Below are 27,174 nucleotides of genomic sequence, written 5' to 3'. Positions count from 1 at the left end.
GGAGTGCCAAATGTCTCCTACAGCCTGACATCAGGAACCTGCTGGGGTGAGTTTAGCTTCCCACAGAAAAGACCCACCGTTCCTGCACAGAGCTCTGTGCCCCGGAGTGGGCTTCTGCCACTTAGAATTCTGAACAGTGTACTTACTCCCACAACCAAGCTGCCATGAAGCTGAAACCCTAGCTGCCCTTAGACTGCCAAACACCCCCTGCAAACTGACATCAGGAACTTGGAGGGGTGAGTTTAGCTTTCCACAGAAAAGACCCACCGTTCCTGCACAGAACTCTCGGCCACGGAGTGGGCTGCTAACTGATAAAAATAAGTTCAGAACAGGACTTCTGCCAGATCCAAGCTCCCAGAAGCTGGAACCCTGACTGTCCTTGCAGTGCCCAATGTCTCCTACAACCTGACATTAGGAACTTAGTCGGTGAGTATATCTTCCCACAGAAGAGAGCCACTGTTCCTGCACAGCGCTCTGTGCCCGGGAGTGGGCTTCTGCCACTTAGAATTCTGAACAGTGTACTTACTCCCACAACCAAGCTGCCATGAAGCTGAAATCCTAGCTGCCCTTAGACTGCCAAACACCCCCTGCAAACTGACATCAGGAACTTGGAGGGGTGAGTTAACTTTCCACAGAAGAGACCCACCGTTCCTGCACAGAACTCTCGGCCACGGAGTGGGCTGCTAACTGATAAAAATAAGTTCAGCACAGGACTTCTGCCAGATCCAAGCATCCAGAAGATGGAACCCTTACTGTCCTTGGAGTGCCAAATGTCTCCTACAGCCTGACATCAGGAACCTGCTGGGGTGAGTTTAGTCTCCCACAGAAAAGACCCACAGTTCCTGCACAGAGCTCTGTGCCAGGGAGTGGGCTTCTGCCACTTAGAATTCAGAACAGTGCACATTACTCCCAGAACCAAGCGGTCAGAAGCTGGAACCCTTACTGTCCTTGGAGTGCCCAATGTCTCTGACAACCTGACATTAGGAACTTAGTCGGTGAGTATAGCTTCCCACAGAAGAGAGCCACTGTTCCTGCACAGAGCTCTGTGCCCAGCACTGGGCTTCTGCCACTTAGAATTCTGAACAGTGTACTTACTCCCACAACCAAGCTGCCATGAAGCTGAAACCCTAGCTGCCCTTCGACTGCCAAACACCCCCTGCAAACTGACATCAGGAACTTGGAGGGGTGAGTTTAGCTTTCCACAGAAAAGACCCCCCGTTCCTGCACAGAACTCTCGGCCACGGAGTGGGCTGCTAACTGATAAAAATAAGTTCAGCACAGGACTTCTGCCAGATCCAAGCATCCAGAAGCTGGAACCCTTACTGTCCTTGGAGTGCCAAATGTCTCCTACAGCCTGACATCAGGAACCTGCTGGGGTGAGTTTAGTCTCCCACAGAAAAGACCCACAGTTCCTGCACAGAGCTCTGTGCCAGGGAGTGGGCTTCTGCCACTTAGAATTCTGAACACTGCTGCACTTCTCCCATAGCCAAGCTCCCAGAAGCTGGAAACCGAACTGTCCTTGGAGTGCCAAATGGCTCCTACAACCTGACATTAGGAACCTGATGCAGTGAATCCAGATTCCCACAGAAAAGGAGCAACGCCTCCTGCACAGAGCCCTCTGACCAAGAGAGGGAGACTGCCTGCTAAAAATAAATTCAGCACAGGATATCTGCCAGATCCAAGCTCCCAGAAGCTGGAACCCTAACTGTCCTGCGAGTGTCCAATGTCTCCTACAACCTGACATTAGGAACTTAGTCGGTGAGTATAGCTTTCCACAGAAGAGAGCCACTGTTCCTGCACAGAGCTCTGTGCCCGGGAGTGGGCTTCTGCCACTTAGAATTCTGAACAGTGTACTTACTCCCACAACCAAGCTGCCATGAAGCTGAAACCCTAGCTGCCCTTAGACTGCCAAACACCCCCTGCAAACTGACATCAGGAACTTGGAGGGGTGAGTTTAGCTTTCCACAGAAAAGACCCACCGTTCCTGCACAGAACTCTCGGCCACGGAGTGGGCTGCTAACTGATAAAAATAAGTTCAGCACAGGACTTCTGCCAGATCCAAGCATCCAGAAGCTGGAACCCTTACTGTCCTTGGAGTGCCAAATGTCTCCTACAGCCTGACATCAGGAACCTGCTGGGGTGAGTTTAGTCTCCCACAGAAAAGACCCACAGTTCCTGCACAGAGCTCTGTGCCAGGGAGTGGGCTTCTGCCACTTAGAATTCAGAACAGTGCACATTACTCCCAGAACCAAGCGGTCAGAAGCTGGAACCCTAACTGTCCTTGGAGTGCCCAATGTCTCTGACAACCTGACATTAGGAACTTAGTCGGTGAGTATAGCTTCCCACAGAAGAGAGCCACTGTTCCTGCACAGAGCTCTGTGCCCAGCACTGGGCTTCTGCCACTTAGAATTCTGAACAGTGTACTTACTCCCACAACCAAGCTGCCATGAAGCTGAAACCCTAGCTGCCCTTCGACTGCCAAACACCCCCTGCAAACTGACATCAGGAACTTGGAGGGGTGAGTTTAGCTTTCCACAGAAAAGACCCACCGTTCCACTCGGCCACGGAGTGGGCTGCTAACTGATAAAAATAAGTTCAGCACAGGACTTCTGCCAGATCCAAGCATCCAGAAGCTGGAACCCTTACTGTCCTTGGAGTGCCAAATGTCTCCTACAGCCTGACATCAGGAATCTGCTGGGGTGAGTTTAGTTTCCCACAGAAAAGACCCACAGTTCCTGCACAGAGCTCTGTGCCCCGGAGTGGGCTTCTGCCACTTAGAATTCTGAACAGTGCACATTACTCTCAGAACCAAGCTGTCAGAAGCTGGAACCCTAACTGTCCTTGGAGTGCCCAATGTCTCCTACAACCTGACATTAGGAACTTCGGGGGGTGAGTTTAGCTTCCCACAGAAGAGAGCCACTCTTCCTGCACAGAGCTCTGTGCCCCGGAGTGGGCTTCTGCCACTTAGAATTCTGAACAGTGTACTTCCTCCCACAACCAAGCTGCCATGAAGCTGAAACCCTAGCTGCCCTTAGACTACCAAACACCCCCTGCAAACTGACATCAGGAACTTGGAGGGGTGAGTTTAGCTTTCCACAGAAAAGACCCACCGTTCCTGCACAGAACTCTCGGCCACGGAGTGGGCTGCTAACTGATAAAAATAAGTTCAGCACAGGACTTTCGCCAGATCCAAGCATCCAGAAGCTGGAACCCTTACTGTCTTTGGAGTGCCAAATGTCTCCTACAGCCTGACATCAGGAACCTGCTGGGGTGAGTTTAGTTTCCCACAGAAAAGACCCACCGTTCCTGCACAGAGCTCTGGGCCCCGGAGTGGGCTTCTGCCACTTAGAATTCTGAACACTGCTGCACTTCTCCCATATCCAAGCTGCCATGAAGCTGGGACCCTAACTGTCCTTGGAGTGCCAAATGTCTCCTACAACCTGACATTAGGAACCTGATGCGGTGAGTCCAGATTCCCACAGAAAAGGAGCAACGCTTCCTGCACAGAGCCCTCTGACCCAGAGAGGGCAACTGCCTGCTAAAAATAAATTCAGCACAGGATATCTGCCAGATCCAACCTCCCAGAAGCTGGAACCCTAACTGTCCTTGGAGTGCCCAATGTCTCCTACAACCTGACATTAGGAACTTAGTCGGTGAGTATAGCTTTCCACAGAAGAGAGCCACAGTTCCTGCACAGAGCTCTCTGCCTCGGAGTGGGCTTCTGCCACTTAGAATTCTGAACAGTGCACATTACTCCCAGAACCAAGCTGTCAGAAGCTGGAACCCTAACTGTCCTTGGAGTGCCAAATGTCTCCTACAACCTGACATTAGGAACTTCGGGGGGTGAGTTTAGCTTCCCACAGAAGAGACCCACCGTTCCTGCACAGAGCTCTGTGCCTGGGACTGGGCTTCTGCCACTTAGAATTCTGAACAGTGTACTTACTCCCACAACCAAGCTGCCATGAAGCTGAAACCCTAGCTGCCCTTAGACTGCCAAACACCCCCTGCAAAATGACATCAGGAACTTGGAGGAGTGAGTTTAGCTTTCCACAGAAAAGACCCACCGTTCCTGCACAGAACTCTCGGCCACGGAGTGGGCTGCTAACTGATAAAAATAAGTTCAGCACAGGACTTCTGCCAGATCCAAGCATCCAGAAGCTGGAACCTTTACTGTCCTTGGAGTGCCAAATGTCTCCTACAGCCTGACATCAGGAACCTGCTGGGGTGAGTTTAGTCTCCCACAGAAAAGACCCACCGTTCCTGCACAGAGCTCTGTGCCCAGGAGTGGGCTTCTGCCACTTAGAATTCTGAACACTGCTGCACTTCTCCCATATCCAAGCTCCCAGAAGCTGGAACCCTAACTGTCCTGCGAGTGCCAAATGTCTCCGACGACCTGACATTAGGAATTTCGGGGGGTGAGTTTAGCTTCCCACAGAAGAGAGCCACTGTTCCTGCACAGAGCTCTGTGCCCGGGAGTGGGCTTCTGCCACTTAGAATTCTGAACACTGCTGCACTTCTCCCATAGCCAAGCTCCCAGAAGCTGGAAACCTAACTGTCCTTGGAGTGCCAAATGTCTCCTACAACCTGACATTAGGAACCTGATGCGGTGAGTCCAGATTCCCACAGAAAAGGAGCAACGCCTCCTGCACAGAGCCCCCTGACCCAGAGACGGCGACTGCCTGCTAAAAATAAATTCAGCACAGGATATCTGCCAGATCCAACCTCCCAGAAGCTGGAACCCTAACTGTCCTTGGAGTGCCCAATGTCTCCTACAACCTGACATTAGGAACTTAGTCGGTGAGTATAGCTTTCCACAGAAGAGAGCCACTGTTCCTGCACAGAGCTCTGTGCCCAGGAGTGGGCTTCTGCCACTTAGAATTCTGAACAGTGTACTTACTCCCACAACCAAGCTGCCATGAAGCTGAAACCCTAGCTGCCCTTAGACTGCCAAACACCCCCTGCAAACTGACATCAGGAACTTGGAGGGGTGAGTTTAGCTTTCCACAGAAAAGACCCACCGTTCCTGCACAGAACTCTCGGCCACGGAGCGGGCTGCTAACTGATAAAAATAAGTTCAGCACAGGACTTCTGCCAGATCCAAGCATCCAGAAGCTGGAACCCTTACTGTCCTTGGAGTGCCAAATGTCTCCTACAGCCTGACATTAGGAACCTGCTGGGGTGAGTTTAGTTTCCCACAGAAAAGACCCACAGTTCCTGCACAGAGCTCTGTGCCAGGGAGTGGGCTTCTGCCACTTAGAATTCAGAACAGTGCACATTACTCCCAGAACCAAGCGGTCAGAAGCTGGGACCCTAACTGTCCTTGGAGTGCCCAATGTCTCTGACAACCTGACATTAGGAACTTAGTCGGTGAGTATAGCTTCCCACAGAAGAGAGCCACTGTTCCTGCACAGAGCTCTGTGCCCGGGAGTGGGCTTCTGCCACTTAGAATTCTGAACAGTGTACTTACTCCCACAACCAAGCTGTCATGAAGCTGAAACCCTAGCTGCCCTTCGACTGCCAAACATCCCCTGCAAACTGACATCAGGAACTTGGAGGGGTGAGTTTAGCTTTCCACAGAAAAGACTCACCGTTCCACTCGGCCACGGAGTGGGCTGCTAACTGATAAAAATAAGTTCAGCACAGGACTTCTGCCAGATCCAAGCATCCAGAAGCTGGAACCCTTACTGTCCTTGGAGTGCCAAATGTCTCCTACAGCCTGACATCAGGAACCTGCTGGGGTGAGTTTAGTTTCCCACAGAAAAGACCCACAGTTCCTGCACAGAGCTCTGTGCCCCGGAGTGGGCTTCTGCCACTTAGAATTCTGAACAGTGCACATTATTCCCAGAACCAAGCTGTCAGAAGCTGGAACCCTAACTGTCCTTGGAGTGCCCAATGTCTCCTACAACCTGACATCAGGAACTTAGAGGGGTGAGTTTAGCTTTCCACAGAAAAGACCCACGGTTCCTGCACAGAGCTCTGTGCCCCGGAGTGGGCTTCTGCCACTTAGAATTCTGAACAGTGCACATTACTCTCAGAACCAAGCTGTCAGAAGCTGGAACCCTAACTGTCCTTGGAGTGCCCAATGTCTCCTACAACCTGACATTAGGAACTTCGGGGGGTGAGTTTAGCTTCCCACGGAAGAGACCCACAGATCCTGCACAGAGCTCTGTGCCCCGGAGTGGGCTTCTGCCACTTAGAATTCTGAACAGTGTACTTACTCCCACAACCAAGCTGCCATGAAGCTGAAACGCTAGCTGCCCTTAGACTGCCAAACATCCCCTGCAAACTGACATCAGGAACTTGGAGGGGTGAGTTTAGGTTTCCACAGAAAAGACCCACCGTTCCTGCACAGAACTCTCGGCCACGGAGTGGGCTGCTAACTGATAAAAATAAGTTCAGCACAGGACTTTCGCCAGATCCAAGCATCCAGAAGCTGGAACCCTTACTGTCTTTGGAGTGCCAAATGTCTCCTACAGCCTGACATCAGGAACCTGCTGGGGTGAGTTTAGTCTCCCACAGAAAAGACCCACAGTTCCTGCACAGAGCTCTGTGCCAGGGAGTGGGCTTCTGCCACTTAGAATTCTGAACAGTGCACATTACTCCCAGAACCAAACTGTCAGAAGCTGGAACCCTAACTGTCCTTGGAGTGCCCAATGTCTCCGACGACCTGACATTAGGAACTTAGTCGGTGAGTATAGCTTCCCACAGAAGAGAGCCACCGTTCCTGCACAGAGCTCTGTGCCCGGGACTGGGCTTCTGCCACTTAGAATTCTGAACAGTGTACTTACTCCCACAACCAAGCTGCCATGAAGCTGAAACCCTAGCTGCCCTTAGACTGCCAAACACCCCCTGCAAACTGACATCAGGAACTTGGAGGGGTGAGTTTAGCTTTCCACAGAAAAGACCCAGCGTTCCTGCACAGAACTCTCGGCCACGGAGTGGGCTGCTAACTGATAAAAATAAGTTCAGCACAGGACTTTCGCCAGATCCAAGCATCCAGAAGCTGGAACCCTTACTGTCCTTGGAGTGCCAAATGTCTCCTACAGCCTGACATCAGGAACCTGCTGGGGTGAGTTTAGTCTCCCACAGAAAAGACCCACAGTTCCTGCACAGAGCTCTGTGCCAGGGAGTGGGCTTCTGCCACTTAGAATTCTGAACAGTGCACATTACTCCCAGAACCAAGCTGTCAGAAGCTGGAACCCTAACTGTCCTGCGAGTGCCAAATGTCTCCTACAACCTGACATTAGGAACCTGATGCGGTGAGTCCAGATTCCCACAGAAAAGGAGCAACGCCTCCTGCACAGAGCCCCCTGACCCAGAGAGGGCGACTGCCTGCTAAAAATAAATTCAGCACAGGATATCTGCCAGATCCAACCTCCCAGAAGCTGGAACCCTAACTGTCCTGCGAGTGCCCAATGTCTCCTACGACCTGACATTAGGAACTTAGTCGGTGAGTATAGCTTCCCACAGAAGAGAGCCACTGTTCCTGCACAGAGCTCTGTGCCCAGGAGTGGGCTTCTGCCACTTAGAATTCTGAACAGTGTACTTACTCCCACAACCAAGCTGCCATGAAGCTGAAACCCTAGCTGCCCTTAGACTGCCAAACACCCCCTGCAAACTGACATCAGGAACTTGGAGGGGTGAGTTTAGCTTTCCACAGAAAAGACCCACCGTTCCTGCACAGAACTCTCGGCCACGGAGTGGGCTGCTAACTGATAAAAATAAGTTCAGCACAGGACTTCTGCCAGATCCAAGCATCCAGAAGCTGGAACCCTTACTGTCCTTGGAGTGCCAAATGTCTCCTACAGCCTGACATCAGGAACCTGCTGGGGTGAGTTTAGCTTCCCACAGAAAAGACCCACCGTTCCTGCACAGAGCTCTGTGCCCCGGAGTGGGCTTCTGTCACTTAGAATTCTGAACAGTGCACATTACTCCCAGAACCAAGCTGTCAGAAGCTGGAACCCTAACTGTCCTTGGAGTGCCCAATGTCTCCTACAACCTGACATTAGGAACTTCGGGGGGTGAGTTTAGCTTCCCACAGAAGAGAGCCACTGTTCCTGCACAGAGCTCTGTGCCCGGGAGTGGGCTTCTGCCACGTAGAATTCTGAACAGTGTACTTCCTCCCACAACCAAGCTGCCATGAAGCTGAAACCCTAGCTGCCCTTCGACTGCCAAACACCCCCTGCAAACGGACATCAGGAACTTAGAGGGGTGAGTTTAGCTTTCCACAGAAAAGATCCACGGTTCCTGCACAGAGCTCTGTGCCCGGGAGTGGGCTTCTGCCACTTAGAATTCTGAACACTGCCGCACTTCTCCCATATCCAAGCTCCCAGAAGCTGGAACCCTAACTGTCCTGCGAGTGCCAAATGTCTCCTACGACCTGACATTAGGAACTTCGGGGGGTGAGTTTAGCTTCCCACGGAAGAGACCCACAGTTCCTGCACAGAGCTCTGTGCCCCGGAGTAGGTTTCTGCCACTTAGAATTCTGAACAGTGCACATTACTCGCAGAACCAAGCTCCCAGAAGCGGGAACCCTAACTGTCCTTGGAGTGCCCAATGTCTCCTACAACCTGACATTAGGAACTTCGGGGGGTGAGTTTAGCTTCCCACAGAAGAGACCCACCGTTCCTGCACAGAGCTCTGTGCCTGGGAGTGGGCTTCTGCCACTTAGAATTCTGAACAGTGTACTTACTCCCACAACCAAGCTGCCATGAAGCTGAAACCCTAGCTGCCCTTAGACTGCCGAACACCCCCTGCAAACTGACATCAGGAACTTGGAGGGGTGAGTTTAGCTTTCCACAGAAAAGACCCACCGTTCCTGCACAGAACTCTCGGCCACGGAGTGGGCTGCTAACTGATAAAAATAAGTTCAGCACAGGACTTCTGCCAGATCCAAGCATCCAGAAGCTGGAACCCTTACTGTCCTTGGAGTGCCAAATGGCTCCTACAGCCTGACATCAGGAACCTGCTGGGGTGAGTTTAGTCTCCCACAGAAAAGACCCACAGTTCCTGCACAGAGCTCTCTGCTTCGGAGTGGGCTTCTGCCACTTAGAATTCTGAACACTGCTGCACTTCTCCCATAGCCAAGCTCCCAGAAGCTGGAAACCTAACTGTCCTTGGAGTGCCAAATGTCTCCTACAACCTGACATTAGGAACCTGATGCGGTGAGTCCAGATTCCCACAGAAAAGGAGCAACGCCTCCTGCACAGAGCCCCCTGACCCAGAGAGGGCGACTGCCTGCTAAAAATAAATTCAGCACAGGATATCTGCCAGATCCAACCTCCCAGAAGCTGGAACCCTAACTGTCCTGCGAGTGCCAAATGTCTCCTACAACCTGACATTAGGAACTTAGTCGGTGAGTATAGCTTTCCACAGAAGAGAGCCACTGTTCCTGCACAGAGCTCTGTGCCCAGGAGTGGGCTTCTGCCACTTAGAATTCTGAACAGTGTACTTACTCCCACAACCAAGCTGCCATGAAGCTGAAACCCTAGCTGCCCTTAGACTGCCAAACACCCCCTGCAAACTGACATCAGGAACTTGGAGGGGTGAGTTTAGCTTTCCACAGAAAAGACCCACCGTTCCTGCACAGAACTCTCGGCCACGGAGTGGGCTGCTAACTGATAAAAATAAGTTCAGCACAGGACTTCTGCCAGATCCAAGCATCCAGAAGCTGGAACCCTTACTGTCCTTGGAGTGCCAAATGTCTCCTACAGCCTGACATCAGGAACCTGCTGGGGTGAGTTTAGCTTCCCACAGAAAAGACCCACCGTTCCTGCACAGAGCTCTGTGCCCCGGAGTGGGCTTCTGCCACTTAGAATTCTGAACAGTGCACATTACTCGCAGAACCAAGCTCCCAGAAGCGGGAACCCTAACTGTCCTTGGAGTGCCCAATGTCTCCTACGACCTGACATTAGGAACTTAGTCGGTGAGTATAGCTTCCCACAGAAGAGAGCCACTGTTCCTGCACAGAGCTCTGTGCCCAGGAGTGGGCTTCTGCCACTTAGAATTCTGAACAGTGTACTTACTCCCACAACCAAGCTGCCATGAAGCTGAAACCCTAGCTGCCCTTAGACTGCCAAACACCCCCTGCAAACTGACATCAGGAACTTGGAGGGGTGAGTTTAGCTTTCCACAGAAAAGACCCCCCGTTCCTGCACAGAACTCTCGGCCACGGAGTGGGCTGCTAACTGATAAAAATAAGTTCAGCACAGGACTTCTGCCAGATCCAAGCATCCAGAAGCTGGAACCCTTACTGTCCTTGGAGTGCCAAATGTCTCCTACAGCCTGACAGCAGGAACCTGCTGGGGTGAGTTTAGTTTCCCACAGAAAAGACCCACCGTTCCTGCACAGAGATCTGTGCCCCGGAGTGGGCTTCTGCCACTTAGAATTCTGAACACTGCTGCACTTCTCCCATAGCCAAGCTCCCAGAAGCTGGAAACCTAACTGTCCTGCGAGTGCCCAATGTCTCCTACAACCTGACATTAGGAACTTCGGGGGGTGAGTTTAGCTTCCCACGGAAGAGACCCACAGTTCCTGCACAGAGCTCTGTGCCCAGGAGTGGGCTTCTGCCACTTAGAATTCTGAACAGTGCACATTACTCCCAGAACTAAGCTGTCAGAAGCTGGAACCCTAACTGGCCTTGGAGTGCCCAGTGTCTCCTACAACCTGACATTAGGAACTTCGGGGGGTGAGTTTAGCTTCCCACAGAAGAGAGCCACTGTTCCTGCACAGAGCTCTGTGCCCGGGAGTGGGCTTCTGCCATTTAGAATTCTGAACAGTATACTTACTCCCACAACCAAGCTGCCATGAAGCTGAAACCCTAGCTGCCCTTAGACTGCCAAACATCCCCTGCAAACTGACATCAGGAACTTGGAGGGGTGAGTTTAGCTTTCCACAGAAAAGACCCACCGTTCCTGCACAGAACTCTCGGCCACGGAGTGGGCTGCTAACTGATAAAAATAAGTTCAGCACAGGACTTCTGCCAGATCCAAGCATCCAGAAGCTGGAACCCTTACTGTCCTTGGAGTGCCAAATGTCTCCTACAGCCTGACAGCAGGAACCTGCTGGGGTGAGTTTAGTTTCCCACAGAAAAGACCCACCGTTCCTGCACAGAACTCTCGGCCACGGAGTAGGCTTCTGCCACTTAGAATTCTGAACAGTGCACATTACTCCCACAACCAAGCTGTCAGAAGCTGGAACCCTAACTGTCCTTGGAGTGCCCAATGTCTCCTACAACCTGACATTAGGAACTTCGGGGGGTGAGTTTAGCTTCCCACAGAAGAGAGCCACTGTACCTGCACAGAGCTCTGTGCCCGGGAGTGGGCTTCTGCCACTTAGAATTCTGAACAGTGTACTTCCTCCCACAACCAAGCTGCCATGAAGCTGAAACCCTAGCTGCCCTTAGACTACCAAACACCCCCTGCAAACTGACATCAGGAACTTAGAGGGGTGAGTTTGGCTTTCCACAGAAAAGACCCACGGTTCCTGCACAGAGCTCTGTGCCCGGGAGTGGGCTTCTGCCACTTAGAATTCTGAACACTGCCGCACTTCTCCCATATCCAAGCTCCCAGAAGCTGGAACCCTAACTGTCCTGCGACTGCCAAATGTCTCCTACGACCTGACATTAGGAACTTCGGGGGGTGAGTTTAGCTTCCCACGGAAGAGACCCACAGTTCCTGCACAGAGCTCTGTGCCCCGGAGTAGGTTTCTGCCACTTAGAATTCTGAACAGTGCACATTACTCGCAGAACCAAGCTCCCAGAAGCGGGAACCCTAACTGTCCTTGGAGTGCCCAATGTCTCCTACGACCTGACATTAGGAACTTCGGGGGGTGAGTTTAGCTTCCCACAGAAGAGACCCACCGTTCCTGCACAGAGCTCTGTGCCCGGGACTGGGCTTCTGCCACTTAGAATTCTGAACAGTGTACTTACTCCCACAACCAAGCTCCCAGAAGCTGAAACCCTAGCTGGCCTTAGACTGCCAAACACCCCCTGCAAACTGACATCAGGAACTTGGAGGGGTGAGTTTAGCTTTCCACAGAAAAGACCCACCGTTCCTGCACAGAACTCTCGGCCACGGAGTGGGCTGCTAACTGATAAAAATAAGTTCAGCACAGGACTTCTGCCAGATCCAAGCATCCAGAAGCTGGAACCCTTACTGTCCTTGGAGTGCCAAATGGCTCCTACAGCCTGACATCAGGAACCTGCTGGGGTGAGTTTAGTCTCCCACAGAAAAAACCCACAGTTCCTGCACAGAGCTCTCTGCTTCGGAGTGGGCTTCTGCCACTTAGAATTCTGAACACTGCTGCACTTCTCCCATAGCCAAGCTCCCAGAAGCTGGAAACCTAACTGTCCTTGGAGTGCCAAATGTCTCCTACAACCTGACATTAGGAACCTGATGCGGTGAGTCCAGATTCCCACAGAAAAGGAGCAACGCCTCCTGCACAGAGCCCCCTGACCCAGAGAGGGCGACTGCCTGCTAAAAATAAATTCAGCACAGGATATCTGCCAGATCCAACCTCCCAGAAGCTGGAACCCTAACTGTCCTGCGAGTGCCCAATGTCTCCTACAACCTGACATTAGGAACTTAGTCGGTGAGTATAGCTTTCCACAGAAGAGAGCCACTGTTCCTGCACAGAGCTCTGTGCCCAGGAGTGGGCTTCTGCCACTTAGAATTCTGAACAGTGTACTTACTCCCACAACCAAGCTGCCATGAAGCTGAAACCCTAGCTGCCCTTAGACTGCCAAACACCCCCTGCAAACTGACATCAGGAACTTGGAGGGGTGAGTTTAGCTTTCCACAGAAAAGACCCACCGTTCCTGCACAGAACTCTCGGCCACGGAGTGGGCTGCTAACTGATAAAAATAAGTTCAGCACAGGACTTTCGCCAGATCCAAGCATCCAGAAGCTGGAACCCTAACTGTCCTGCGAGTGCCAAATGTCTCCTACAGCCTGACATCAGGAACCTGCTGGGGTGAGTTTAGTTTCCCACAGAAAAGACCCACAGTTCCTGCACAGAGCTCTGTGCCCGGGAGTGGGCTTCTGCCGCTTAGAATTCTGAACACTGCTGCACTTCTCCCATATCCAAGCTGCCATGAAGCTGGAACCCTAACTGTCCTTAGAGTGCCCAATGTCTCCTACAACCTGATATTAGGAACTTAGTCGGTGAGTTTAGCTTCCTACAGAAGAGACCCACCGTTCCTGCACAGAGCTCTATGCCCGGGAGTGGGCTTCTGCCACTTAGAATTCTGAACAGTGTACTTACTCCCACAACCAAGCTGCCATGAAGCTGAAACCCTAGCTGCCCTTAGACTGCCAAACATCCCCTGCAAACTGACATCAGGAACTTGGAGGGGTGAGTTTAGCTTTCCACAGAAAAGACCCCCCGTTCCTGCACAGAACTCTCGGCCACGGAGTGGGCTGCTAACTGATAAAAATAAGTTCAGCACAGGACTTCTGCCAGATCCAAGCATCCAGAGGCTGGAACCCATACTGTCCTTGGAGTGCCAAATGTCTCCTACAGCCTGACATTAGGAACCTGCTGGGGTGAGTTTAGTTTCCCACAGAAAAGGCCCACCGTTCCTGCACAGAGCTCTGTGCCCCGGAGTGGGCTTCTGCCACTTAGAATTCTGAACACTGCTGCACTTCTCCCATAGCCAAGCTCCCAGAAGCTGGAACCCTAACTGTCCTGCGAGTGCCAAATGTCTCCGACGACCTGATATTAGGAACTTCGGGGGGTGAGTTTAGCTTCCCACAGAAGAGAGCCACTGTTCCTGCACAGAGCTCTGTGCCCGGGAGTGGGCTTCTGCCACTTAGAATTCTGAACAGTGTACTTACTCCCACAACCAAGCTGCCATGAAGCTGAAACGCTAGCTGCCCTTAGACTGCCAAACATCCCCTGCAAACTGACATCAGGAACTTGGAGGGGTGAGTTTAGCTTTCCACAGAAAAGACCCCCCGTTCCTGCACAGAACTCTCGGCCACGGAGTGGGCTGCTAACTGATAAAAATAAGTTCAGCACAGGACTTCTGCCAGATCCAAGCATCCAGAAGCTGGAACCCTAACTGTCCTTGGAGTGCCCAATGTCTCCTACAGCCTGACATCAGGAACTTGGAGGGGTGAGTTTAGCTTCCCACAGAAGAGAGCCACTGTTCCTGCACAGAGCTCTGTGCCCGGGAATGGGCTTCTGCCACTTAGAATTCTGAACAGTGCACATTACTCCCAGAACCAAGCTGTCAGAAGCTGGAACCCTAACTGTCCTTGGAGTGCCAAATGTCTCCTACAACCTGACATTAGGAACCTGATGCGGTGAGTCCAGATCCCACAGAAAAGGGGCGACGCTTCCTGCACAGAGCCCTCTGACCCAGAGAGGGCTACTGCCTGCTAAAAAAAAATTCAGCACAGGATATCTGCCAGATCCAAGCTCCCAGAAGCTGGAACCCTTACTGTCCTGCGAGTGCCAAATCTACCCTATAAACTGACATCAGGAGCCTGATGGGGGGAGTTTAGGTTCCCACGAAAGACAGCCACCGTTCCTGCACATAGCTCTGTGCCGGGGAGTGGGCTTCTGCCTGCTGAAAATAAGTCCAGCACAGGATATCTGCCAGATCCAAGCTGCCAGAAGCTGAAACACTAACTGTCTTTGGAGTGCCAAATGTCTCCTACAACCTGACATTAGGAACTTCGGGGGGTGAGTTTAGCTTCCCACAGAAGAGACCCACTGTTCCTGCACAGAGCTTTGTGCCCCGGAGTGGGCTTCTGCCACTTAGAATCCTGAACACTGCTGCACTTCTTCCATATCCAAGCTCCTAGGAGCTGGAACCCTTATTGTCCTTGGGGTGCCAAATCTGTCCTATAAACTGACATCAGGAGCCTGATGGGGGGAGTTTAGGTTCCCACGAAAGACAGTCACCGTTCCTGCACAGAGCTCCGTGTTCGGGAGTGGACTTCTGCCATTTAGAATTCTAAACAGTGCACATTACTGCCAGAACCAAGCTGTCAGAAGCTGGAACCCTAACTGTCCTTGGAGTGCCAAATGCCACCTGCAAACTGACATCAGGAACCTACTGGGGTGAGTTTAGCTTCCCAGAGAAAAGACCCACAGTTCCTGCACAGAGCTCTGTGCCCCGGAGTGGGCTTCTGCCACTTAGAATTCTGAACAGTGCACATTACTCCCAGATCCACGCTGTCAGTAGCTGGAAGCCTGGCTCCCCTTAGACTGCCAAATGGCTCCTTAAAACTGACAATCGGATCCAGGGAGGTGTGTTTAGTTTCCCCAGAAAAGGGGTCCCCGTTCCTGCACAGAGGTCTGTGCCCCGGAGTGAGCTTCTGCCACTTACAATTCTGAACAGTGCACATTACTCCCATAACCAAGCTGCCAGAAGCTGAAACCCTGGCTGCCCTTAGACTGCCAAACACCTGCAAACTGACATCAGGAACTTGGAGGGGTGAGTTTAGCTTCCCACAGAAGAGACCCACCGTTCCTGCACAGAGCTCTGTGCCCCGGAGTGGGCTTCTGCCACTTTCAATTCTGAACACTGCTGCACTTTACTCCCAGGTCCAAGCTGTCAGTAGCTGCAACCTTGACTCCCCTTAGACTGCAAAATGACTGCAACCGAGTTGCATATAGTGAACAGCACAGAAAAATGAAACAACACGGATGTGAACGTCCAGAAAATCTAACTGTTAAGTAAGAACCATCTGTAAGCATCACTGTTTATTAACTATCGCTACCATTGTCTGTATACAGCTGTATGTTGCTTCTATAAAGACATAAGTGTGTGGAATGTATGTGTTCCTACAGTTAGAATTCAATTTGTTTTGGTAAGTTTATGATATGGGGATAAGACATAGAATGCCCTAGGGTGAGTTTATGCCGCTTGTATCCCCAGTCGCTTGTTCTGGACCTTTAAGACTGATTTTGAGAGCTAAGCAAGAAAGAAAATGGGTGCAGTTTGTTTTAAGAAAATGACTTTCACTCCTCTGAATACCCTCTCTCATATATTCAGCTCAAGCACAGACAGACTGCAGCACAAAGATGTGCTTTGCTCTTAGTTTCAGCTAGTTAGGGCAGAGAAGTTCCCTCGCTATTTGTTTTCCTTTTTCTTAGGACTGTTTAAACCTGCTGCAGACTGAAAAACCCAGAGCAGCGCCGAGAGCTGGCACCTGCAGCCCACGGGGCCTGCACCTGAGCATTTTATCAACACCAGAACAGCTGATAAGAGACCAAAAGAGCTCAGCTACAGCCCACAGCAAAGACTTTCTGAAGTTACCATCTCGCTTCAAAATAACAAAAAGTTTTATTATTTCATATTATTCATTCTTTATGCTTGCGACCACTTTGTTTGTTAAACAAATAGGTTTTCCCACTTTTCTCCAAAGAAATTCTTTGCAAAAGCAGTTTAAAAGAAAGAGACTGTTTAGGTTTACTTTCCAGAAGAACCCCATTCAAAGGTTTCCTCTCAAATTTACCCTAAACCCCGACAGCAACAAACAAATCAAACTACACAACAAAGAAGTCACAAATAAATTTCAATTAAAAACACCAAAACAAATCATTCCTAACTCAAGAAACCCATAAACCTCAAACCATCAAAACAAAAATACCACTTATAAATACACACAAAACCAAAAAAATCAATGTAACTATAAACAATACCTTTCAAATGATCCATAAGTATAAAACATATACTGCAATCAAACAAGCCAAATAAATTAACCCCTATACTATAATAAACAATAATCCAATTACAAATATTAGGAAACACAAAAAATTACCTACATTCCACTACCTCAACCCACCAAAACAAACACTACATACTCACCATGATAAAAGCCACCGCTAAATAAATAACCTCCCCTATACCTCACCCTACAGCCACTTCCACCATTGTAAACCTTAGAAAACATTTCCTTTAAAAATACAATATCTCACCAAAAAAAAATATTTCAACAATAAAACTCAGTTCAAAAACAATCTGATCGACATGTAAACTAAGAAACCTACCACCAAATAAATAGACCGTATCCCTTAGCATACACCATCTACAAACAAAATAAAACTACACAAAAACTTATTGAAAACCACCTTAAAACAACTAAACAGAAAAAAACTTTTAAAAATATTAAAATTGCATCTAACAAAACCTCCACCGGCCAGGCTGGCCCTAGGTAATCTGAATCCTTACATACAATAAACAAAAACAAAACCCCAATCACACGTATCAGAAGCCTATTTAAAAAAAAAAAAAAAGTTACTTAAATTAATTCTACCTCAAATACAAACAAACCCATCCATACAGTTACCTTCGCTCAAAAACCAAATTACAGGCAATAAATAATACCAAAAAATAAAACAAAACACTATGTACCACCAAAGAATGCAATATTGAATAAAAGCACCATATAAGTAATAAAGTAATAAAAGCACCGCATAGAAGTACCACTATTTATTAAAATCCCAGGTGAAGGGGGATTCCCCCAGTTTGAACACAGACAATAAAAGGAGTTTCTTTCCTCAATTTAAACTCTTTTGTCCTCAAAACCCCCTTTTTTTTTTTCTAGGGACGCCAGGGAAGGATTGGGAAGACAAAATTGAAAGGGAAAAGGAGAAAAGTCCCCCCTACAAATCCACACCGGCTCACCTGCTCCTGCTGCCCGGCACAAAGGTTTGTCCCTCGGCATCTCCTGAAGCAATACTCCATATCCGAGGGTTCCCCCAAACTCTGTAAGACGAGCTCGCCATCATCCCGTAAGACACTCCAGAGAGCCTCGCAGAAGCTGCTCCCTCCGGCAGCTCCACGCTAGACTGAGCTGAGGCTCCCCGCGTAAGCAGCTCGGGCAGGAGCCACCTGCCCCTCATTATCCTTTACAGCTCACGCCTGCGGCTGCTCTGTCCCCTCGTTATCCTAATAGCTCACACGTGCAGCTGCTGCCAGCCCGAGGGTGAGGGCGGGGCAGAGGGAACTTGCTGCAGACATTTCACTGTTTGCACCGACACACTGGGGCACGGGGCTTTGCTTGCTAGGGATAAGCAAAAATTAAAGAGTTGACTTTTCTTGTTGTCATCATCCTTGAAGAAAGGAAAAATATATCAGGACTCGTGTGACTTCTCTGTGAACACAAAGTGCAAGGAACTTGGGAGGGGGAGGTCTTAAAACAACACCGGTTTCCTATAGCAGCAGCTGCTTTTGGTGCACACTGAAGCTTCTCTAGGCTTGTTTCAACGCTCTGCAGCAGTTAAGAGAGTACCACCTATTTAGGGGATACTGTAAAAGCTTTAGCTTTTCTAGAGATTTTCTCACCCCTTAAGACTGTATTTTATATTTCTATTTTTGTTACTTATATTTTTCTATTTTTGTATTTATTTAATTTGTGTTGACTTGTTTATTTTTTAAACTATATGAATTCATTTACCTAACACATCAGAACCACAATGAATTAAAATTAAATTAGCCTCGTTTTCTAAGGGGTAAAGATTTAATTTTTATTTAATAATGTTGGTATGTTTTCTCTGTCATTGTTTTTTCTTGGGGGGCAGTGTTTGTAGGGACTTTTGTTTTGGTTTTTGTTTTTCTGTTTGCTTTGTTTTGGAGTTCTTTGTTAATAAACAAAGAGGTTCAGAGAGGCACAAAATAAAATGTCAACTTTGTTTTATTGCTACCTCTGAAATACAACTCGACACCAAGTTATTGCTGGTAATACTGTGTATGGGTAGAATGAGACCTGTTAAGGGGTTGAAAGGAAAAAAGTGGCAGCATGGTGCTGAATAGCTCCTGCTTTACCAACATGAATTTGGTAAATTTCCTTGGAAATGTGCCCTACAATGTACAAAAACTCCAATTAGGATGGAAAACTGGAAAAAAAAAATATATTCTCTTACTAGAATCAGAGAGAGAAAAAACATCAAATAAAAGGAAGAAATAACATCTAAATCCCAGCTTGCCTGGAAAACAAGCTTAGGCATTTCTAACACTGCAAACTTTTGGAACAGTCATCAAGTTGGTGGAAGTTCATGGAACAAATTTAAATCTGCTTCCTCTGCTCTAAGTTTAAAGGGAAGTGGAAATTCAACAGGTCCAGCTACTCCTATCCAAGAATGATCTGTGTTTTGTGGGAGTAACAATGCAAAGAAACTCGAATCTTACTTGTATTTGACATCGGAAACTCTCAGCAGAGTTGGGAAGTTTCAGTGGAACAAAAGCACCACACTTCCTGCAATAACAAAATTGGACTCGGCAAGTCAGGAATTTTATTTACACATCCACGGACGAGGAGGGGGATGACACCAGGAATACACTCCAGCTGAAAGCAAGGATTTATTGGAAAAGGCAGGAAATCAAACTGACAGTCTCTGTCCAGTTATGGCCAGGCAATTATCCAGGAGTCAGAAAGAAAAGTGGGAACCTTGGACTGGGATAAGGCCTTCCAGTGGCTTCACTTCCTACTGGCTCTCTCCTTTTCGCCAACTACCTGCAAGAGGAAAAGCAACAGGAATAAAGTCTCAAACAGGATGGCCTTGGTCCAGGCAGACTGAAATGCAGCTCCCAGCGAGGGAGGCCAGGCTGTGCCTCGGGGAGCTCCGGGAATCTGGGATTGCCCGTGGGATTCAAGGGCTGGAAAAGCACACCCACCTGCCAGGTTCAGTGCTGGGACAGAGCAAGGCCGGGGCTCGGGGGCAGCAGTCAGAGCTGGGACTGCAGGAGAACACCCCAAACCCGGGTTAAACATCCGGCATGACACGCAGCACGCTCCGGGAGAAACTCGGGTGGGAGAAGCCCCGGGATGCTCCACGTTCCTTGCCCTTGGCAGCTGTGCCAGGGCCTCCCTCAGAATGCTGACCTCACCGTGCAGCTCCTACAAAATAGGAGAACTTATGGGAATCGCCCAGCAATCCATGGACTTCCAGTTATTAAGAACCACAGCTGCAGCGAAAGGTGCCCAAACTCTACTGCAAACCAGCAGGTCTGAGGAGACGCAGGGATTTATTCCAGAGGTGGCATGTTGGTGTTACTACTTTAAGCTCCTGCCGCTAGAACATATTTGTACAATAAAAACATTATTGAGGCAGCTAAATTAAAATTAGATTTTTTACAGTAAAGTCAGCCAAAAAAGAGAGTCTCAAAATTAAGATATAGGCCGCACAGTTATTTAAAAAAAAAGTTCTCATTCATGAGCATAACCTGCCAGCCTCTCATGTTTTCAGTCCTTACCATTTATTTTTACCAAGGTGATGACTAAAACCGTGTAAAAAGCTCAAAAAAAAAAAAATCCAGGACAAGGCAGGTGTTTTCCCAAGTACCCTCAGTGTGGAGCTGTGTCAACCACAAGTGTTTGCTCCCTCAGCCCAGCCCGGAGCAGGCTCCAGCTGCTGCCCAGGGGGGTTACCAAGGGACTCACTTGTTTCAAGCTGTAAATGCAGGTGGCCTGCACTGGAGTGCCAAAAAATGTGAAATATGTGACTCTCACCTTGAATAGCGATCGATCTTCTCAGGGGAGCCCCTCACCCAGGATGGGGGGCTCTGCCACGGATTTCATCCCTCTGCATCTGAAAGAAAGTTGGGACAAAAGTCAGAGTGCTGCAGGATACCTTGACAGCTCCACACATCTTGTGCCAATCTAGGAATACCCTCTATAGTCTAACTACACCCCACATCACAAATTTCAAGCCCCCGGCACTATTACCCTCGTACCCCTACACCCAGACTAAGCAGCAAGGCAGAGCAGCTCCCGGCCAAACACACACCAACACCCGTGACACAGCACAGGACAAACGAGGGGACACAACAGGGACAGAAAACTCTGGGCAAGAAGAATGACCCTGAGGGTCCAGAGAACTCGGAATGAGATGACCTAGGTAAGATGGAAGGTGAGCTGGCCAGGCTCAGAGAACCCTGCAGGAACAAGATGCCATCGGGATGACTTATCCCAAGAAATGCAGAGATGGATGCCCGAGAATCCTACGGTCAGAATCCTCTACCTGCCTTTGCATTCTCACAAGACCTAACCCGCCGGAATGGATCAGGGCGGTGCACGGCTGTCAATACAGCTCAGAACAAGACCTGAAAAGGCATCGGACTGGATGCTTGTGAAGAGAGATGGATTCTGATGAGTGTCCGAGCAGCTGAGACAAAGGCACCTGGCTGAGGAGCACAGAGATCAGAAATGCTAAGACTGATGCCAGGGGTTTTGATAGGCCCCTCAAAGGGCTAAGTGAAAAGACAGCACACACAAGACACCCAAAGGACAGAGAGCACAACAGACAAGTGACACAACACACACCAGGACTGCTCTGCCCTGCACACCTCGGCACTGTGATCCAGAATGAGACCTTCCCTTGATGTAGCCTAAGGGGTCACATCTTGGACATCCCTGTCACCAAAAATGACTCAAAAAATCCCTCCCAGTGGCCCCTGATCCCACACCCCGCTTTCAAGCCCTCCCTGGCTCCGAGCCCTCCACTTATCTCTCGGACGTCTAGGGAGGTGAATCCACGCTGGGTGCCAAAGAAGGCCGCCTCTCCCTCAGGGAAATTCCTGCTGCTGCTGGGCTGTTGTCTCCTACACAGCTACAATAAAGAAAACCAAACATCAAAGCATAATCTTAGCAGCACATCAGCCAGAAACCAGCAATTCTGCTACTCACTGTCTCCTAAGCTTGCCTGTGTCCTCGGCCCCGTGCTTCAGCTGCGCTCAGAGGCCAACGCCGGCGTCGCAGGGTCTGCCTGGGTAAAGAGCAGACAAGGTGACGTGGCAGCGCTGGAACTTGAGGGGACCATCCCTCCTTCTCCTCCCTGACTCACCTCAACTCCTCGCCCGTTATCCAAGACTACCTGGATGGGGCCTTCACAAGGAGAAGATCAAGGCTCCATCACAGACTCCTGGAATGCTCCCGGAGGGCTCACGGGTGAGGTGACCCGGGTCTGTCGTCCGGTTGGTGAGAGGGGAGCTCGGCCTCCTGCGAGTGGACTCCCTAAAACACACAATAACGGAGGCTTAGAGTTGCACCAGCAAGTGAGGCTTGAACAATAGCAACTGCTTCTGTCCACCCATCACTGCTCACCTCGCCCACATCAGCTTGACTGCTGAGATCCGGCTTTACCACCTAAAAATAAAGACAAAGAACAGAGCTGTAACACAGCCATCATTTACACCTCCCCTGCAAACACAAACAGGGACTGACCTTCTCAGGGGAGCCCCTCACCCAGGATGGGGGGCTCTGCCACAGATTTCATCTCTCTGCATCTGAAAGAAAGTTTGGACAAAAGTCAGAGTGCTGCAGGATACCTTGACAGCTCCACACATCTTGTGCCAATCTAGGAATACCCTCGACAGTCTAACTACACCCCACATCCCCACATCACAAAATGCAAGTCCCCGGGACTCATCCTATTACTTCTACACCCAGACTGAGCATCAAGGCAGAGCAGCTCCCAGCCAAACACACACCAACACCCATGACACAGCACAGAAAAAACGAGGGGACACAACAGGGACAGAAAACTCTGGGCAAGAAGAATGACCCTGAGGGTCCAGAGAACTCAGAATGAGATGACCTAGGTAAGATGGATGGTGAGCTGGCCAGGCTCAGAGAACCCTGCAGGAACAAGATGCCATCGGGATGACTTATCCCAAGAAACGCAGAGATGGATGCCCGAGAATCCTACGGTCAGAATCCTCTACCTGCCTTTGCATTCTCACAAGACCTAACCCGCCGGAATGGATCAGGGCGGTGCACGGCTGTCAATACAGCTCAGAACAAGACCTGAAAAGGCATCGGACTGGATGCTTGTGAAGAGAGATGGATTCTGATGAGTGTCCGAGCAGCTGAGACAAAGGCACCTGGCTGAGGAGCACAGAGATCAGAAATGCTAAGACTGATGCCAGAGGTTTTGACAGGCCCCTGAAAGGACTAAAGGAAAAGACAAGACACCCAAAAGACACAGAGTGCACAAGAGACACAACACACCCTGGGACTGCTCTGCCCTGCACACCTCAGCCCTGTGATTCAGAATGAGACTTTCCCTTCATGTAGCCTAAGGGGTCACATCTGGGACATCCCCAGCTCCAAACCCGACTGAAAAAATCCCTCCCGGTGACCCCTGCCCTGGCACCCTGCTTTCATCCCCTCCCTAGTTCCGAGCCCTCCACTTATCTCTCAGACGTCTGGGAAGGTGAATCCACGCTGGGTGCCAAAGAAGGCCGCCTCTCCCTCAGGGAAATTCCTGCTGTCGCTGGGCTGCTGTCTCCTAGTCAGCTACAATAAAGAAAACCAAACATCAAAGCATAACCTTAGCTGCACATCAGCCAAAAACCAGCAGCTCTGCTATTCACCGTCTCTTAAGCAGGACCGGGTCCTCGGGCCCCGTGTGTGCTTCAGCTGAGCTCGGAGGCTGACGCTCGCAGCGCCAAAGCCTTAGAGGCATTACTGGCACTGAGCCCACCCACCGTGGCCTCCATTAGGGCTGTGAGCATCCCCGGTTAGAGCAGGACAGGAACGCAGGGTGGACATCCCCGGTGAACCTCAACCCTGTGGACTCTGCCCCACCACTGTCACTTCCTGCCTGGCCCTAGCTTAGGGTTACTGCCTGCACCTCTCAGGACTTCTGGCATTGTCTAGCATTAAGATTGCTGCCTGCACCTGCTCTCAGGGAAACAGTGTTGGCAGCAGCGCTGTGAGGGCCGGGATACCTGTACTCTGACTTGTATCCTAGGCTATACCCCCGATTTTCACTGTGTGTTCTCTAGACCTCGAGTCCTTTACTTCTCAAGCCCTCCTTCAGCCTCTGTGTGCCACTGTAAACTCCCCCTGCTGAACCCTACTAACCCTACGCCTTGCAACTAGCATTGCTCCTAATCAGGACGCTCCTGGGCCAGGAATCCCCTGCTGCAGCCTAACCCTGTGGACTCTAAAAGAAGGCCAATAATGTGAAGCTCCCTAGAACATGGAGATGGGTCAGAACTGCCCCGCCCAGCAAAGGCTCTGGTGAAGCTGAGGAGAAACCCTCACCCTTTACTTTTGAAGGGACCACCCCACTAGGGCCTTCTCTTCTAAGGTAACTTTAAATCACCTCCCGGGACTGAAAAGGTTTTTTCCCTTCTCCTGACCACCAGCCCCAACACTTAGCTTTTGGAACACGAGTGGAATGTCCGTCCTCGACAGAACGTTCTCAGCATCTCAGACATGTTCTCAGCATCCGCTTTGGGGCTGCCGTATCCAGACTTTGTCTCCGCACCTCCTCGCGCTACCTAGGATCACAAAACAGGAAATGTGACTATCCCCCTCCAGAAGAGTAATCCCCAGGGCTCCTCTGCACCGCTGCCCCAGCTCCCCCTCAGATCTTCACTCCGCTCCAGAGGCTGACAGGAGTGGACCCAGCAAAAGGAAAAAGTAAATGCTGAGCGCATCGCTCACCTATGGGTCACCCTGCCTAAAGGGCAACTCACCGGCTCTCTCTATTCCTTAGCACGCCTGGGACAGCAGTGGCACCTGCAAAGAAACAAAAGAAGCAAAAAATCATGCTGAGTTACTGTGAAACAGCAACCTCCCCAGTCTGACTGAAGCATGCCACAAGTATACCTTAATGCTGCACCCATCTGGCCTCTGGGGCCAGCACACCTGGCAAGGGGACAACCTAAAGTAAAAAAAAAAAAGAACAGTGAATGCTTAGAGTTGCACCAGCAAGTGAGACTTGAACAACAGCAACTGCTTCTGTCCACCAGTCACTGCTCACCTTGCCCACGTCAGCTTGACTGCTGAGATCCAGCTCCACCTCTGGGAATTCCTTGCTGTCACCAGACTGCTGTCTCTTAGTCAGGTACCATAGAGAAAACCAAATGCTGATGTACAATCTCAGCAGATCTGTTGGCCGGTCAGTGAGGGGGTCTCCCTGTAATACCAGTGGACCACCTAAAACACACAAACAATAATGGAGGCTTACAGCTGCACCAGAAACACCACTACCCTGACCACACAAATACAAGAATACTAGAAAAGAAAAAACAAAAAATAATGCAGCAAAAAAAGCCAACTCTTATTACTATAAGTCCAACTACCAAATATAATAAAAATAACCCCCATGTCCAATCCCCTCAAAAAAACTTCAAAATATATACCCGCAACCCCCTCAATCCTAAAACTAAAAGATCCATTCAACTATAAACAGCATCTCCCAAATTTTCCATAATTATAGAACACACACTAAAACCAAACAAGCTAAATAAATAAATCCCTGTAATACAATAAACAATAATTGAATTATAAATATTAGAAAACCCTAATAAATTAGCTACATCACACTACCCCAAACCCATCAAAACAAATACTACACACTCACCATAATAAAAACCACCACCAAAAAAATAAAAACCTCCTTTACATCTCACACTACAGCCAATTACACCATTGTAAACCTTAGAAAACACACCCTCAAAAAACACTGTATCTCACCAAAAACAATTCAACAGAACTCAGTTCAAAAATACTCTGACCGACATGTAAACTACAAAACCTAACACGAAAAAGAAACCATATCTCTCACCATACACCATCTACAAACAAGATAAAGCTACACAATAAATCATTCAAAGCCACTAAACAGAAAAAATAGCCCTAGCCAACTTGAATCCCTACATATCACACACAAAACCCCAATACCACGTATCAGAAGTCTAGCAAAAAAAGCTACTTAAATTAATTCTACCTCAAATACAAACAACCCCTCCAACAAAGTTATCCTCACTCAAAAACCAAATTACACATAACATCAAAAATCAGACAAAACACTACACGCCACCCAAGAGCATAATACTTAATAAAAACCACATAGAAATACCACAACTCATTAAAAATCCAGGTGGAAAGTTTTCTTCAGTTTGAATACTGACAACCACAGAAGAAGAGTTTCTTCACTGAATTTGAACTCCTTTTCTCTCCATAACTCCTTTTATTTCCTGGGAGCACCACAGAGAAATTAGTAAGACAAAGCTGCAAAGAAAAAAAAAATCTCCCCTACAAACCCATGCTGGCTTACCTGCTACTGCTGTCCGGCACAAAGAAACCCCCCACACCCACGTGCTCCTGCAGGCGCTGTAACAAGCTTTCCCACCACCGCAGAAACCACGCTGAGCTCCTCACGGCCCGATGCCAAAGTGAACTCGGGCTCCTCTATTAAACCGCCCCCGGCTAGAACCGGCCCCTCATTATCCTTTACAGCTCACACTTGTGGCGGCTCTGCTGCCCTCCTCATCCTGACGGTCACACCTGGGGCTGCTCTGTCCCCTCACCATCCTGTGACAGCTCTCACCTGCAGCTGCTGCCAGTCCGAGTGTCGGGGCAGGGGAAGAGGGGACTTGTGCTCATCCCCGGAGAATTCGTTGTCCGCACCTGACGCGCTGGGGCACCGGGCTTTCCTTGATAGGGATAACGACCCCTCTTCTCCTGCACGTGCCCAAGGCTGAAACTGGGATTCCACCTCCTAAATTCCGTATGTGTGAGGGTCATAATCCCCAAGGAAATCCCCCCGCAATCGTTACCCTCCATTTACAATTTTTCCTTTGGAATCGTTGCTAACTTGTCTTTCTGTGCAAGGGTTCCAAACGTTTATTGGGAGTTCAGTAGCCGGGTTGGCTTGTTTATAACTTAGCTGACAATCCCAGGCTCAATCCAAACACCCAGAGATACAGAGAAATATGGAGACAGTTTATAAATATTGCCCAACCCTTACCCTGAATTCTTCATCACACATCCTCGAAGCAGATTTACTCCATCCTTTCTTCCCAGCAGCACCTCTCCAGCACAAATCTCACTTCTCACAACTGTTTCTTCCCACAAACCAAACAGAAATCTACTACGAGGCGAGGCGGGGAGGGGCGAGGCCGGTCTCGGGGCAGAGCCCCCGGGCCCTCAGGCCGGGCCGGGGGGACCGGAGCAGAGCCCGGGCCGGGTTGGAGCCGGAGCCGGTCTGAGGGCGGAGGCCCCGGGCCCTCAGCGCGGGCCGGGGGGCGGGCGCGATTCCCGGGGCCCGCTGTCCAATCAGCACTGCCGATGCCTCAGCGAGCCCGCCAATCGCGGGGATTCAAAAGGGTGGCGGAAGTAGCTGCTGCTCTATGGGCTCGGTGAGGAACGCCCCGGTGGGGTCCCGGCGCCGTGCACTTGGGACCCGCCCCGCGCCCCTGAA

General features: G+C 49.9%; 3 long non-coding RNA genes across 5 annotated transcripts in view; all 3 read right to left on the bottom strand.

Moving 5' to 3' along the window:
* Nucleotides 1-17,887, bottom strand: part of LOC136304450 (uncharacterized) — a 70,232-nt gene extending 52,345 nt beyond the window's left edge. Inside the window, exon 1 of the long non-coding RNA XR_010724594.1 lies at nt 17,642-17,887. This is a non-coding gene — a long non-coding RNA (uncharacterized lncRNA). The remainder of the gene's footprint in view (nt 1-17,641) is intronic.
* Nucleotides 17,888-19,225: 1,338 nt separating this feature from the next.
* On the bottom strand, nt 19,226-21,732 carry LOC136304436 (uncharacterized). Its single transcript, XR_010724571.1, has 4 exons — nt 21,642-21,732; nt 20,466-21,564; nt 19,631-19,853; nt 19,226-19,469 (listed from the first exon to the last, which is right to left on the bottom strand). It is a non-coding gene; the product is annotated as an uncharacterized lncRNA (long non-coding RNA).
* Nucleotides 21,733-21,804: 72 nt separating this feature from the next.
* Nucleotides 21,805-26,941, bottom strand: LOC136304447 (uncharacterized). 3 transcript variants are annotated; one of them, XR_010724590.1, is made up of 8 exons: nt 26,722-26,941; nt 26,302-26,472; nt 24,730-25,948; nt 24,576-24,630; nt 24,443-24,485; nt 22,179-24,244; nt 22,059-22,100; nt 21,805-21,968 (listed from the first exon to the last, which is right to left on the bottom strand). It is a non-coding gene; the product is annotated as an uncharacterized lncRNA (long non-coding RNA). The 3 variants fall into 3 exon arrangements; XR_010724588.1 differs by lacking the exon at nt 26,722-26,941 and having other exon boundaries at nt 26,302-26,639; XR_010724589.1 differs by lacking the exons at nt 26,302-26,472; nt 26,722-26,941 and adding an exon at nt 26,029-26,295.
* Between the last annotated feature and the right edge of the window lie 233 nt (nt 26,942-27,174).

This window comes from Chamaea fasciata, unplaced genomic scaffold (genome assembly GCF_029207755.1).
Source record: "Chamaea fasciata isolate MVZ Bird 193981 ecotype frontalis unplaced genomic scaffold, bChaFas1.0.hap1 SCAF_91, whole genome shotgun sequence".
NCBI classification, from domain to species: Eukaryota; Metazoa; Chordata; class Aves; order Passeriformes; family Sylviidae; genus Chamaea; species Chamaea fasciata.
This window is presented reverse-complemented; position numbering and strand designations above follow the sequence as displayed.